We start from the raw sequence: 14,309 nt of genomic DNA, 5'->3' as shown, positions 1-14,309 counted from the left end.
TGATATTCAACAAGAGGTTTTTAGGTTATGAGTAATCTTTAAAGTTACCCACTAAGATTACTATTTCTGGCACATCTAATCATTTGTATATGACTTATATCATCATTTGTTCCTCGCTATCGTATAAAATAAGGAAGCCAGGGGCTGGGAAGGTAGCTCAGTGGTAGAGCGCTTGCCTTGCATGCATGAGGCCCTGGGTTTGATTCCTCAGCACCACATAAGCAAAAAGAAAAAAGCCGGAAGTGGCACTGTGGCTCAAGTGGTAGAGCGCTAGCCTTGAGCTGAAGAGCTGAGGGAGAGCACCCAGGCCCATAGTTCAGTCCCCACAATCGGACCCCCCAAAAAATAAAAAAACATAAAATAAAATAAGGAAGCCCTATAGTTTTAACAGAAACTGAAGTTAACAAAGTCTTAACTCTTTATTCTGCTCCTTTACACAAAGACTTGGCAACCTCTCATTAGTAATGTTTCTAGAAACTCTGAAATATACATACATAATAGCATATGTCTGTTACCATAAATCTTAAATACTTTATCGAAAAGTTTTATTACCTGTCAAACAGTCCTCGTTTTAGCATATATAAGCAAATTCCCAAAATCAAATATATTTAAACCATTAAAACTTTTAACAAAACTCAACACTTGCTGCAGTGTTCATTAGACAGGTGCCTTGTATAGAATAATTGAATTCCTCCTCCTACACATCTCTTGAACAACAAATATCTGGAATTATTTTGTTTTTGACATGTCAATCTTGACTTTATTCTTAAATGTGTGCTTATGTAAGAAGTATATGGCTCTAAAATTTCATGAAAATTTTTTTAAACTTACTTTTTGTTGAATTGTCTAGTTTAAGAAAATCAATTACACTTTATATATAAAACATGTTCTATGCTCCATTCAGCATCACGTACTCTAACATTGGAACGATACAGAGAAGATTTGAATGGCCCCTGCACAAGGATGACAGGCAAATTCCTGTACCATTCCATACTTTTACAACAACAGATGCTGGAGGGGATGTGGCCACAAGGGAACTGTACTGCACTCTTGGTGGGAGTAAAAACTTGTTCAACCACTTTGGAAAGTAGTATGGAGGTTCCTCAAAAGACTCCACATAGAAATCCCCTATGACACAGCAATCCCACTTTTGGGCATTTACCCAAAATATCACAAACAAGACGGTACTAAAACTACCAGCACAATTATATTTATTGCAGCATTGTTTAAGATAGCTAAGATATAGGACCAACCCCGATGCCCCTCATCAGATAAATAGATCAAGAAAATGTGCTATTTATACCAATGAAATTCTATGCCTCCATAAGAAAGAATGGCATCGCCCAATTTGTTAGAAAATGGAAAGACTTAAAAAAATTATTAAGTGAAGTAAGCCAAGTCCAAAGAAACATAGGTCCCAGGGTTTCCCTAATTTTTAATAACTAATATATGTCTGGGATAAGCAGAAAAGGTCAAATCTATGCACGTATGACCAGATAAGATGTTGTTAAGGGAAATGAACCCCCAAAATAGGAACACAAGTGTTTTGTTTTTTCTTTCTTGCTATTTTTCTAACGTACTTTTAACAGGCTATGTGATTTTTTTGTTTCTTTATATGTTCCTCCCCCATGCTATAACCCCTGTTTTCACTGTATTTGAATTTGGTCTGCCCACCTCTTGCATATACACTCCTGTAATTTGGGGAGGGGAAGGAAAAACCAAAATGCTTAAATAGGGATTCAGGTTGACCCATTGTAACAATGAGATGCACAAGACACTATGTTGAAAACTGAACTTTACAATTTAGGCAGGGGAAGGGGGGAGGGGAGTGTACTTGTAGAGGTGGGAGGGAAGGGACGGTAGAGGGAAAATAAAGGAGGAGGTAACAATGCTTGTTAGGAAATGTACTCATTACTTGCTCACGTAAATGTGACCTCTCTGTACAGTATTTTTAAAATAAAAAATATGAAAATGTTCTGAGATGAAAGAGTTTATTTCCTTTACTTTACTCATATAATATGGCTGTTGCAACAATGAGAAGTACAAGTTGTCATGTCCAAAAGCTTTACAACGTCGGTGCGGGGGGGGGTGGAATGGGGGGGAAGGAGAAGGATTGGGATTGGGGGGGAGGGGGGAGGCTGGGAAGGGATGTGAAGGGTAAACCAAAGGAGGAGGCTGCAATGCTTGGTAAGAAATGTACGCATTATCCTGCCCATGTAATTGTAACCCCTCTGTACGGTATGTTCACAAATAAAATAAAATTAAATTTTAAAAAAAATTAAATTAAATTAAAAAAAGAAATCAATGCAAAACACTGATATGAAGGTATTTTGAATAAATGTGTATATGTGCACATGCACGTGTTCTCATGTACTTGCATGTATGTTGTTGTGCTCACAGTTTGAAAAAAGGGCTTCAAAGTCTTGCTAGGCCTTTCCTCTCTAGATAGGTGAGCTACTATATGAGCTACATTTCCATTGCTGGCCCTTTGTTAACTCATTGAAATTTTTGAAAAATAAACTCATGAATTTATTTTGCCCTGATTGGCTTCCACGTTATCCACAGGTCTCTGGCTCCTGAGTAAATATGCCGAGTAGTTAAGATTACAGGTGTGACCAAACAGCACAAGGCTTTCAGAATAATTTTAAAAGTAGAAGAAAGTTTACTTCACGGGGGCCTGTTTTATCATCTCCTATTTTAAAGCATTTTGGAGTGATTATTTGTGTATTTTTTTCGTTTTTTGGATTCTTAAGAAAGTAAGTGATGATATTTAAAAGTTTAGTACATTTTAAACGGAACCTGGAAAAATGGGACAGAATATATTTGTCTCTCTTATAAGCTCAGCTCTGTGCATGATAACCCAATGTCACCAACACAGTCTGTGTTGAAGAAAAAATGTAACAGAAAACAATCACCATGGGCAATAATTGCTATGGTATTATTTCTTGGACAATATGAACATTGAATAGAGAGTGTAAGAGAATGGAGAGATTTTACCTACCTTTTGTGTATTGCTGAAAGACTTTTGGAAACTTTGACTCATTTCCTTCCTCACAGTGTGTGTTTGGGCCATGCACTTACTGCCTTTAATTACAATTTTTCTCAACACTAAAATGGTAATAACATGCTAGAAAATGTTATTTAAAGAATTAAGGAAAATAAAACTTGTGAAATACTTAACATAAACTTCCATGAATGAGTTTTGAGTTTAGCCAGCAATTTTTTTTAAATACTAAAAAGAATGTGATAAATATTACAGAAACCATTGCATATAGTGAGCAAACAGAAGTAATGTTATCTATTGACCATGCTCTTCTTCCAAGGAAGCCAGGTGGATTATTTCTCATGCTGTAAATCAAACTTGTTATCTTATGTCTTGATAGTGTAAAAATATCAGGACAAAATAATGAAGGAATGTTGTAGACTGAGGTGAAGTCCATATGAAAATGTGCAAAACTGATAAAACATAAAAGTATCTGCGCATTATATTGTGTTTTACATCATTTAAGTTACATTGCAAAGTTAAGAAAGACCTAGAAAAGTGGATTCTCTTTTTGATGTCCTATCATAGGTCCTTGGATGAACTCTTTCCTCATTCTTGTAAAGGCATCGTCAGATGAGGGGAACTATATTATTTTTTGTTTGCTTCTGTCCATTTATTCTTCATTTGAAATCTGAACTACTTGAGACTGAAAGAAAACAAGGAAATTAGACACTCAGTCTTTGGAAAGAACAATCAATGTGAAATGAATAAAATGCATACAGCCTTGTAAAAGGTCTGACTAAAGTGAGTTATATAGTCTCAAGCATAAACAGAAAATGATTAAGCAATATCATGTTATTTAAAATTGAAAATGTTAAGAGTTGCTTAATATTGTTCCTTTCTAAGACCTTGAATTAATTATTGATTTTTGTATAGAAAGATTAAAGATGAGATTAACAAGAAACTTGATTAAAAGTGGAGAAAAGTTCTGAATAGACATGTTCTCCTTAAAGCCCTGAAAATTTCCAGTGGGTTTACAAAGTTCTTTAATACCACTTCTATGCTGATTTAATTCTTTTTGAGCAGAAGTCATTAGAGAAATGTAATTCAAAATTACTATGATACTACTTCGTAATTATTGTAACTTTTATCAAAAAAATTAAAGGAATCAGGTGTGGTGGTAAAGGCTTTTAATTCCAAGCATTTAGGAGGTTGGATTTAAGTCTAAGGCCAGTCTGGAATACTGAAGATAATAAAAAACCTGCCCTTTATTACCTTTTAACAAAGGTAATAATCCTGAGAGTGTGGAGAAAAGGAAATTTTCTGCACTCTTCAACAAAATGCAGGTTAGTATTCTCCTTGTAGAAAGTAATATGCAGCTTTCTAAAGAACTCCAAAGTTGAAATATCATCTGCGCCACCAATCATGTGATTATTTCTCTATGAGTAACTCAAATATATCTGCAGTTCATTGTACTCATCATTCACAACAACAGCCAAGATATAAATCGAAGTTCAGTGTTCAACTACAGACTAATAAATCAACTGTGGTACATGCACAAATATCTTTTTCTGTTTCATCCTTAAAATAGCAAGAGACTTCTCCCATTAGCCACAACTTACAATGACCTGAAAGATGTATTCTAAATGAAGAAAAATATTGTCTTCTGATCTTTATAAACACACACACACACACACACACACACACACAGACACACACACACACACACACACACACACACACAGACACACACACACACACACAAACCAACATCAAACGTTAAGACAGAAATTTTTAAAAAGTAAAGCAACGTGGAATTGCTGAGGCATTAAGGTCACAATGTAGAAGATAGTAGATATACAGGAAGAACTGGTATAGAGTTGTAATGTACAACATGAGGATACAGGAGACAACACTGGCCTTATATGGTTTCCTTTATTTGCAATATCTAGTATATGTCTAAGTCAAGCAGAAAAGTTCAGATAAGGTGATGTTAGGGAAATGAACCCTAAGATATGTATTCAATTTTTTTTCTTTCATGCGATTGTTTCTAACATATTTATAAGACTATTTATTTGTTGCATTGTATGTCCCTCCCCCACAGTACAACCCCTGTTTTCACTCTATTTGATGTCAGTATCATTTGTGGAGGGGAATGGGAAAAACAAATCGTTTAAATAGGGATACAGGTGGACCCATTTCAACAATGAAATGTACAAGTCGTTAGGTCGAAAACGAACTTTATAATTTTGGTGGGGGGGGGGAAGAAGGGAAGATTGGGTGGGGGGCGGGGGGACGATGGGAAGGGATGGGAAGGGGAAACAAAGGAGGAGGCTACAATGCTTGATAAGAAATGTACTCATTATCTTGCCCATTTAATTGTAACCCCTCTGTACATTATTTTCACAATAAAAAAAAGGAATGAAGCTAAGTAAGTAGGAGTTGTTCTTCCGAGTAGGGGTTGCTCTTTGTGTTGTGCTTCCTTCGGTAATGGATAAGATGAACATAATTCTTTAAATATACCTGCCTGTTTGCAGAAATAATAACAAACAAGATACCAATAATGTTGCATGCTCAATATAGAACAAAATGTCAAATTAAAATACATGATATTATCCTTGGTGTAAACTAATTATTGCAAATAAAGGAAACCATGGGACCTTTGTTTCTTTGTCTAGTTTATTTCACTTAATATGATATTTTTCCAAGATCTTCCATTTCCTTAAAAATGAGATGGTACCTTTCTTTCTGATGAAAGCATAGTATTGCATGTACATATATCTCTCTGTTGTGTGTGTGTGTGTGTGTGTTTCACTTTCTTGATCTATTCATCTACTCAGGGCCATCTTGGTTGATTCCATATCTTAACTAGGATAAATACTACTGTGATAAAACATAATTGGGCTGGTAGCTTTAGTGTGGCCTTGTTTGTGGTCACTAGGGTAAATGCCCAGAAGTGGGATTACTAGGTAATAGGGGAACATTATTGTGTACATCAAGGATAATATTAATATTTGAGCAGAATAGCTCAATAGCTATGTACATATGACTCTATAAGGTGATTCAAAGTTAAATCAACATTTGTTGATTTAACGTTTTGTTGTTCTTAATATACTACGTGATTTGTTTTTATGCTTTTGTGTTTTCCCCACCTATGGTTTATTGCCTGAAGACACTGTATTTTAATCTGATGCCCTGGGTATTGTAAATATGTTGATCTGAACTTGGGAATGGAAAGAGAAAAAACAAAATGGTGAGACAAAGGCCAAAAGAGTAACCTATGCAACTGTGATACTCACAAGACAGTATGTTGGAAATAATCTTGGGGGGAGGGTGTTGAGAGGGAAGAGGGAAAAAAAATAGGAGAAGGGGTAACAAGTTAGAAAAGGAATGAATTCCTTACCTTACTTGTGTAAGTATAACCACTCTGTACTTTACCTTAAAAATAGAATTTAAATAAAAAATAAGATATATGAGACCAGCAATACAGGAGATAGGAGAGGGGGGAAATACTGTAGTATAGTGCAGTAAAACAGCTGTGGAGTCCAGAAATTTTACTTTTACATAAGAAGTAATAAACTAGCACACAGATTTTCAGCCTCATGCCAGTCATTAAAAAGGGAAAACAAATGCACAATCAGCAAACCAATAGAGATAAAATAGAAAACTAAGCAAGTTGAATGGATGACTTGGACCAAGAATAACAAATGACACAATTAGGTAACAAATAACAAGCTGGTAAGTTTAAAAAAATATTACCCACAATTCAAATAAATGTTGTTTACATCACAATTTGTTAGCACTATAATACAAATCACAGTTAAATAATTTATCATTTTTATAATGTTATTTATTTTTGATTTCTTAATATTGAATGTTTAATACATAATTTTAATTTTAGCAGCTATAGCAAAGAAGAAAGTGAAATTAATTTTAATGATATATATTTTTTTTTGTGAGGGGAGATCTATTTTATATTTCCCCGTTTGCATAGCTTAGTTTGCAACTTTGTACAATTTCTATAGTCAGTCTCAGTGATTCTTTTGTCACTGCTTATTTCATTTTTTAATATATTTTTTGTTTTATTTTTTATTTTACTTTTTTATTTTTTGTGAACATACTGTACAGAGGGGTTACAATTACATGGGCAAGATAATGAGTACAATTCTTATCAAGCATTGCAGCCTCCTCTTTGTTTACCCTTCACATCTCTTCCCAGCCTCCTCCCGCCCCCCAAAACCCTCCCCCCCATCCCCGTGACACCAAAGTTTTAAGTTCGTTTTCGACAGGACAACTTGTACTTCTCATTGTTGCAATGGGTCCACCTGTATCCTTGAACGACTTATTTTTCCCCATCTCCTCCACAAATTATACCGACATCAAATATAGTGAAAGCAGGGGTTATATTGTGGGGGAGGGACATACAAACAACAAAGAAATAATCTTATAAATGCGTTAGAAACAAATGCATGAAAGAAAAATACCTTTAAATACATATCTAAGTGTTCATTTTTCTAACATCACATTATCTGACCTTTTCTGCTTGACTCATACATATACTAGATATTGCAAATATGGGAAACCATGGGGTCTATGTTTCTTTGGGCTTGGCTTACTTCACTTAATATAATTATTTCCAAGCCTTTCCATTTCCTAACAAATGGGGCAATGTCATTCTTTCTGATGGAGGCATAGAATTCCATTGTATATATATACCACATTTTCTTGATCCATTCATCTACTGAGGGGCATCTGGGTTGATTCCATACGGAAAGAAATAATTAAAATTATATCAGAATTAAATGAATTAGAATCCAAAAAAAACTATAGAAAGAATCAACAAAACAAAGAGTTGGTTCTTCGAAAAACTTAACAAAATTGACAGACCCTTAGAAAATCTTATCAGAAAAAGAAGAGAACACACCCAAATAAATAAACTGGGAGATGAGAATGGAAACATCACCATGGAAACAACCAAGATTCAGAACATTATAAGGGAATACTTCTCAAAATTTTGTGCTAATAGGTTTGAGAACTTGACAGAAATGGACCTTTTCCTAGCAAATATTGACATGCCAAAACTAAACCAAGATGAGTTAAACCATCTTAACAGGCCCATATCAAGCATTGAAATAGAAACAGCAATAAGAGACCTCCCATATAAGAAAAGTCCAGGTCCAGATGGTTTACAGCAGAATTCTACAAGACCATTAAAAGCAGAGCTCACAGCAATTCTACACCAACTCTTCAACGAAATTGAAAGAGAAAGTTTAGTACCGAACACATTCTATGAGCCATCATAACCCTCATCCCAAAACCAGGCAGGGACTCATCAAAGAAAGAGAACTATAGACCTATTTCTTTTATTAACATTGATGCAAAACTTCTCAACAAAATTTTGGCCAATCGACTTCAACAATTCATCCAAAAAATCACACACCATGATCAAACAGGATTCATTTCAGTGATGCAAAGCTGTTTTAATATACACAAATCAATTAATATTATTCATCACACCAACAGGAGCAAGAATAAGAACCACATGGTTATCTCAATAGATACAGAAAAAGCATTCGACAAGATCCAACACCCCTTTATGATGAAGGTTTTGGAAAAATTAGGAATTCATGGAACATTCCTCAATACAATACAGGCTGTATATGACAAACCTACAGCCAGCATTATACTTAATGGTGAAAAACTAAAGCCATTCCCTCTTAACTCATGAACAAGACAAGGATGTCCACTCTCTCCACTTCTCTTCAGTCTAGTATTAGAATGCCTAGCTACAGCAATAAGACAATATTTAATGATATATTTCATGTATTGTAAAATTGAGAAACATTAGAATTTAAACAAATAATTTATCATTATTGTTTTATTTCTGTGAATTAATGTAATAATTCAAAGTTTATTCTACACTTAACACTCATCTTAACATCAAATTATAAATTATTGCACGTGACTCAGTTTTAGGTGGAACGATTCAGCACTGTGGTAAAATTCACACCACACAATACACGAGGGAATGAACCCTCTCATCTAGTTTAAGTTGTGGAAATTTGATTTCTACATGAATGTTAAATTCCTGTCTAGGTGACATCTATACAAGTGTATAGAATTATATGCATGAGGAGTACTTCAGATGATACTTAAAATTTATATTCATTAATTAAATTTTTATTATTTTGTACCAAATAAATATTTATAGAGAGACTGAATTTCTGAGTAGATGATGGTGTATGTGGGCCAGATTATGCATATTGAGGCTTATTTTATGTTCCTGATATTGTTTCTACAGTTAGATTTAATTTTTCATAACTGGGTTGTGTATTATATTGGATATATGAAAGTAATTCTTTGCCATTAATCCTTTGCCAGTTGTCTAATACTAATATAATTTATCCATGTGTTAGAAGTAATTGAAATAACAACATATATAAGCAAGATAAATCAGTCTGAAGTAGAAAAGTATTTTCACGTTTATTTTGATAGCTGGTCCTCTTTTACACTACAGAATATTCTTGGGGAAATGTGCTCCAGGCTGGCCACAAGTGCAGAATATTATGGTTTGATCTATCATAAGAGAAGGAAGGATGGGCAACATCCCTTCCAAAAGTCTGCTCCCAGAGATGTGATCTGCTTTATGGTAGTTACTTGAAAATGAACATTTTTCAAAGTCAACTTTGAAAAGCCATCTTGATAGACCATTTCTGTAAGTGGATTACTACAGAGTTGTTCATGGCTTTGTAAGGTGGCAGATTGCCTCATTTTGAGACAATTTAACAGGAATTTAGTCACCTGTTTTTGAATCTTTCAGGGAAAAACCATCACTCTGTTAGGAAGTCCAACATCGCATTAGGAAGTAATCAAGCACAGATTTGTAATAAAAAGAGTAAATAATTATTGCAAATGAGGGCTTCGTTTTGATCTAAAAGTTCTTGATTTAGGTGCTAGCAATTACCATACAATTGATCCAGTCCCACAGCTGAGTTAATACTGACCACAGTATTCCCACATGAAGGAAAAGAGAAAATTTACAAATGTCTGATGAAATGAATAGAGGGTGAAGTGTTCTAATAATGATATCTGAGGCTTAGAAACAGGTGATGAGGTGGATTTTCTTTTCTAAAAGCCCCCCATTTTTAGCCTGGTGCCAGTGGCTCACAGCTGTAATCCTATCTACTCAGGAAGCTAAGATCTGAGGACGGCGGTTCAAAGCCAACATGGGCAGGAAAGTTCCTGAGACCCTTATCTCCATTTAACCCCCAGAAAAACAGACGTGGCACTGTGGCTCAAGAGGTGGAGCACTCACTTTGACTTGAAGAGAGGGACAGTGTCCAAGCCCATACTTCAAGCCCGTCAACCAACAACAAAAATCTCTCTTTTCTTTGACTGACTACATCTTTTCCTAACATTCAACAAAGAAGCCATTTTATCAAGCACTACATTTAAGTCCTATTCTAGCTACTGCAAATAGAATGATTTGGTATCCTATGACAAAAGGTTCATATTTGCGGAAAAAATTACCAGCAGTGGTAACTCTGGGCCTGGACCCTGAACATGGTTATACTGGTAGCTTTCATGTGAGCTTGTTTGTTATTTATTGGATTACTGCCAATGAGGGTAATTACTGGGTCTAAATGGAGATCTATGTTTAGTATTTTCAAGAAACTCCGTACTGCATTCCACAGTGGTTGAACAAGTTTAGTTTCCCTCCAACAGTGTAATAGAGTTCCCAACTGGTTATATCCATGCCAGCATTTTCTATTGCTAGTTTTCTTGATAATGGCCATTCTAATTGGGATGAGGTAGAATCTGTCTTGTTTAGTTGTAGATTTGTGAGCACCTTCTAGCTATCATGAATGAATCCATGAAATCTATATTGCTCAGAGTCTGCATTCCTTTCTCTTTTCTCTTAGTATAATTTTCCCAAGCCTTTCATTTTCCTTAATACTAGTGAAAAGTCATCCTTTCTGATGGGTGAATAGAATTTCAGTGTGTTTGTGTGTGTGTGTGTGTGTGTGTGTCTGTGTGTGTGTGTGTGTGTGTGTGTGATGATTATAGGCCCATGAGTTCATTTCTATGTCTTCTGTTTCATGTGTACTTTTGTAATTCCATATGGAATTTGGATTGCTTTCTTTACTGCATTGAAAAATATTGTTAAGATTTTGATGAGTATTGCATGGTCAATTGTTTGGGGCAGTATTGCAGTTTTTGCCACTTTAATTCTTCCAACCAGGAACATTGAAAGATTTTCTATATTCTTGAATCGCCTTTAATTTCCCTTTTTAGATTTTAATGTTTTCACAGTAGAGTTCCTTCACATTTTTAGTTAAATTAATGAATTCCTAGTTTAGTTGTTGTTTTGTTTTGTTTAGATTAGATTTGATTTTGAGGCTAATACATATGAGGTTGTATTTTGGATTTCAGGTTGCTTCTTCCCCTTGTTGGTAACACAGAAAAACTACTGATTTCTTGTGGGTTTTATACCGTGCTACATAGCTGAAGGTGAGCATCACCTTTACTAACTTGAAGGAGGAAGCTATAAGGACTTTTAAATACAGGATCATTTCATCTGAAAAAGGGATAGTTTTACTTCTTCCCTATTTGTATCCCCCTTTTTTTTCTCTTTCCAATTGCTCTTGCTAGAAAGTCCGCTACCATTTTGAAGAGTAGTAGAGAGTGGACATCCTTGTCTCATTCATGATTTTAATGTCTTAATGCTTCCACCGTTAGGTAAATGCAAATTATCTCTATCATAAACATACACTGTATTATATTGAGGAGTGTTCCATGCATTCCTAGCTTCTCAGACTTTTTTAATCCCAAAGGGGTATTGGAGGTTTTTAAAAGCTATTTCTATATCCATATAGATGATCATGTGTTTCTCACCCCTGCTTCTGCTGATAGTTTGTGCTATGGTTATTGACAAGAATATTGAATCAAATTGTATCCTAGGATGAATCTTATTTGATCATACCATATGGCTTTTTTCTTAGTTACTGAAATTGGCTGGTGAGAATTTTATTAAGAAGTTCTGTATTCATGCTTATCAAAGAGTTTTCTTTCTTTGGTGAGTCCCTATGTGATTTGGGGAAGTGTCTAATTCTATCTTCATAGAATGTGTTTGATAATTCCATTTCCCTTTCCATTCCATTGAAGAGTTAGACCTGCGCATTGTAAGTTTTTTATAGGCCTTAATTTCATTGTAAATTCATTGAGTCCTAGCTTTTATGGACAGAAATGTTGCATATTTCTTCATGCGTCTATTGGCCATGCATATTTCTTCTTCAGAGAATCTCTCTTTAAATCTTTATCCCACTTATTAAGAGAGTTGTTATTTCTTTGAGGATTTGTTTTTATTGTGGGGGGGAGTTAACTTTTGGGGCTCTAAATATATTTGAGATATGAGGCCATAGTGTGTTGCAGAGCAAGTAAAGGTCTCCCAATCTGCTGGCTTTTTTATTTACTTATTTATATAAGTTCTCTTCTTAGTCAGATTTGGTATGGTTGTGTCAAGTCTGTTAATTTATTTAAAAAACCAACTCTGTTTTTTTTATTCTTTCTATGTTTATTTTGTCTTTATTTATTTATTTCTGATTTTTAAAAATTTGTTTCCGTCTCCTGCTTTGGGTTAGGGCTTGCTCCTGTTTTCAAGGAGTTTGAGGTACATAATTAAAATATTTATTTGAGATTTCCCCAAATGCGTGATGTAGGCACTCAGAGCTATAAGTTTTCCTCTAAGTACTGCATTTCCTGTGTCCCAGAGAAGCTAGTATTTTGTGCGTTCATTTTTGTTAAATTCCAGGAACTTTCAGTTGTTTTCTAATCCTCTCAGTGTCCCACTGGTCATTCAGCAACGTGTTATTCAGTCTTCATGGGTTTGACAATTTTTTTTTGCTTTAGCTGTTTAATTCTGTTTATTATGTTTCATTCTGACAAGATATGGGAATTCAATTAATTTTTCTTTCAATTTGGACAGAATTTCTGAATGACATAGGATATGTTCTATTGTGGAGAATCTTCCATGAACTGCTGTGAAGAATGTATATTCTGACTATGAATGTATATTCTGCAGATGTCTGTTAGGGCTAGGTGGTCAATGTAGTTATTTAGATCTGCTGTTTCTTGGTTGAGTTTTTCCTGGATAGGTCATTCATGGATGACAATGATGTGTTGAGATGTGTTTTTAGGTTAAGTAGTATTTGGTTGATGATGTGGAATGCTCCAGGATTCAGGGCATTGATATTTAGACTTGTTATATCCTCCTAATTAAGCGTTGTCTTTATCAATATCTAATGTCTCTTTGTACTAATTTTTATTTAATTCTATTTTATCTTATGTTAGTAATTCTACTGCAGCCTGTTTATGGCGTCCATTTGCTTGACAATTTTCCTTCCAGCCTTTCAGTTTGAGTATGTGTTTGTTTTTGTCAATAAAATATTTCTCTTGTAGATGCTAGATGGATGCGACTTGTTTTTTGATACTACTATTTAATCTATGTCTTCTATTTGGAAATTTAAGTCCATTGATGTAGAGAGTTAAGACTGAGAATTGCCTGATTAGTCCTGCTATGTTATACATCTGCTGTTAGGAGCTGTGCCTCATCTACTCAATATATTTACTTTGTTCTCTGATAGGGAGCATTTTTCATAATCAGTTCCTGTTCTTCTTTATATTCTCTATGTAGGATATATTTGATTAACTTCTATCCTGCTGATTTGGTGGAGATACATTGTTTTAAGTTGCTTTGTAATGAAATATTTTTAAATTTCCTTTAAATGTAAAGGAGTTTGGCTTGGGACCGTATTAATGATTGGTAGTTGTTTACCTTTAATGTTTGTCATATATCATGCCAGGCTCTCCTTTTTGCCATATCAGCTAAAAAATCTGTATTTAATCTGACTGTATATTCTTTATAAATAATCAGTCTTTTCTCTGTAGCAGCCTTAAGAATCCTTTCCTTGATCCTTAATGATCCTCTAATGGATTATGATGTAGTGGTTGATTGTTCAGTTCTAGAATTCTCTGTTTGGTGTTCTAAAGTTTTCTCTTTTCTGAATGAGCCTATCTCTTTGGATATTTGGCATGTTCTCTGCTATATTTCTGTAACATGTTTCCCATTCATTTAGTTTCCTGCTCTTCTCCTTCTTGATACCTATCTCCTCGAAATTTGATTTCTGTATGATTCTTGTACTTCTGGCAATATCATTTCTTATTTCTTGTATTTGTTCTAAATGATAATTTCCTCTTCCCTGTTAAACTTATTCTGTCTTTGCCCCTGAGATTATCTTCTATGTCATTTATTTGCTGTGGAGACTTT

The 14,309-nt window shown here is 34.6% G+C and overlaps 1 non-coding gene across 1 annotated transcript; it reads left to right on the top strand.

Moving 5' to 3' along the window:
* The first annotated feature begins 891 nt into the window (after window positions 1-891).
* Window positions 892-998, top strand: LOC122110464. Its single transcript, XR_006147872.1, has one exon. It is a non-coding gene; the product is annotated as a U6 spliceosomal RNA (small nuclear RNA).
* Window positions 999-14,309: the final 13,311 nt, after the last annotated feature.

This window comes from Dipodomys spectabilis, unplaced genomic scaffold (assembly GCF_019054845.1).
Source record: "Dipodomys spectabilis isolate Male_0828 unplaced genomic scaffold, ASM1905484v1 ptg000078l, whole genome shotgun sequence".
Taxonomy (NCBI): domain Eukaryota; kingdom Metazoa; phylum Chordata; class Mammalia; order Rodentia; family Heteromyidae; genus Dipodomys; species Dipodomys spectabilis.
The sequence above is the reverse complement of the archived record's forward strand: the minus strand, read 5'-3'. Positions and strand labels throughout refer to the sequence as shown.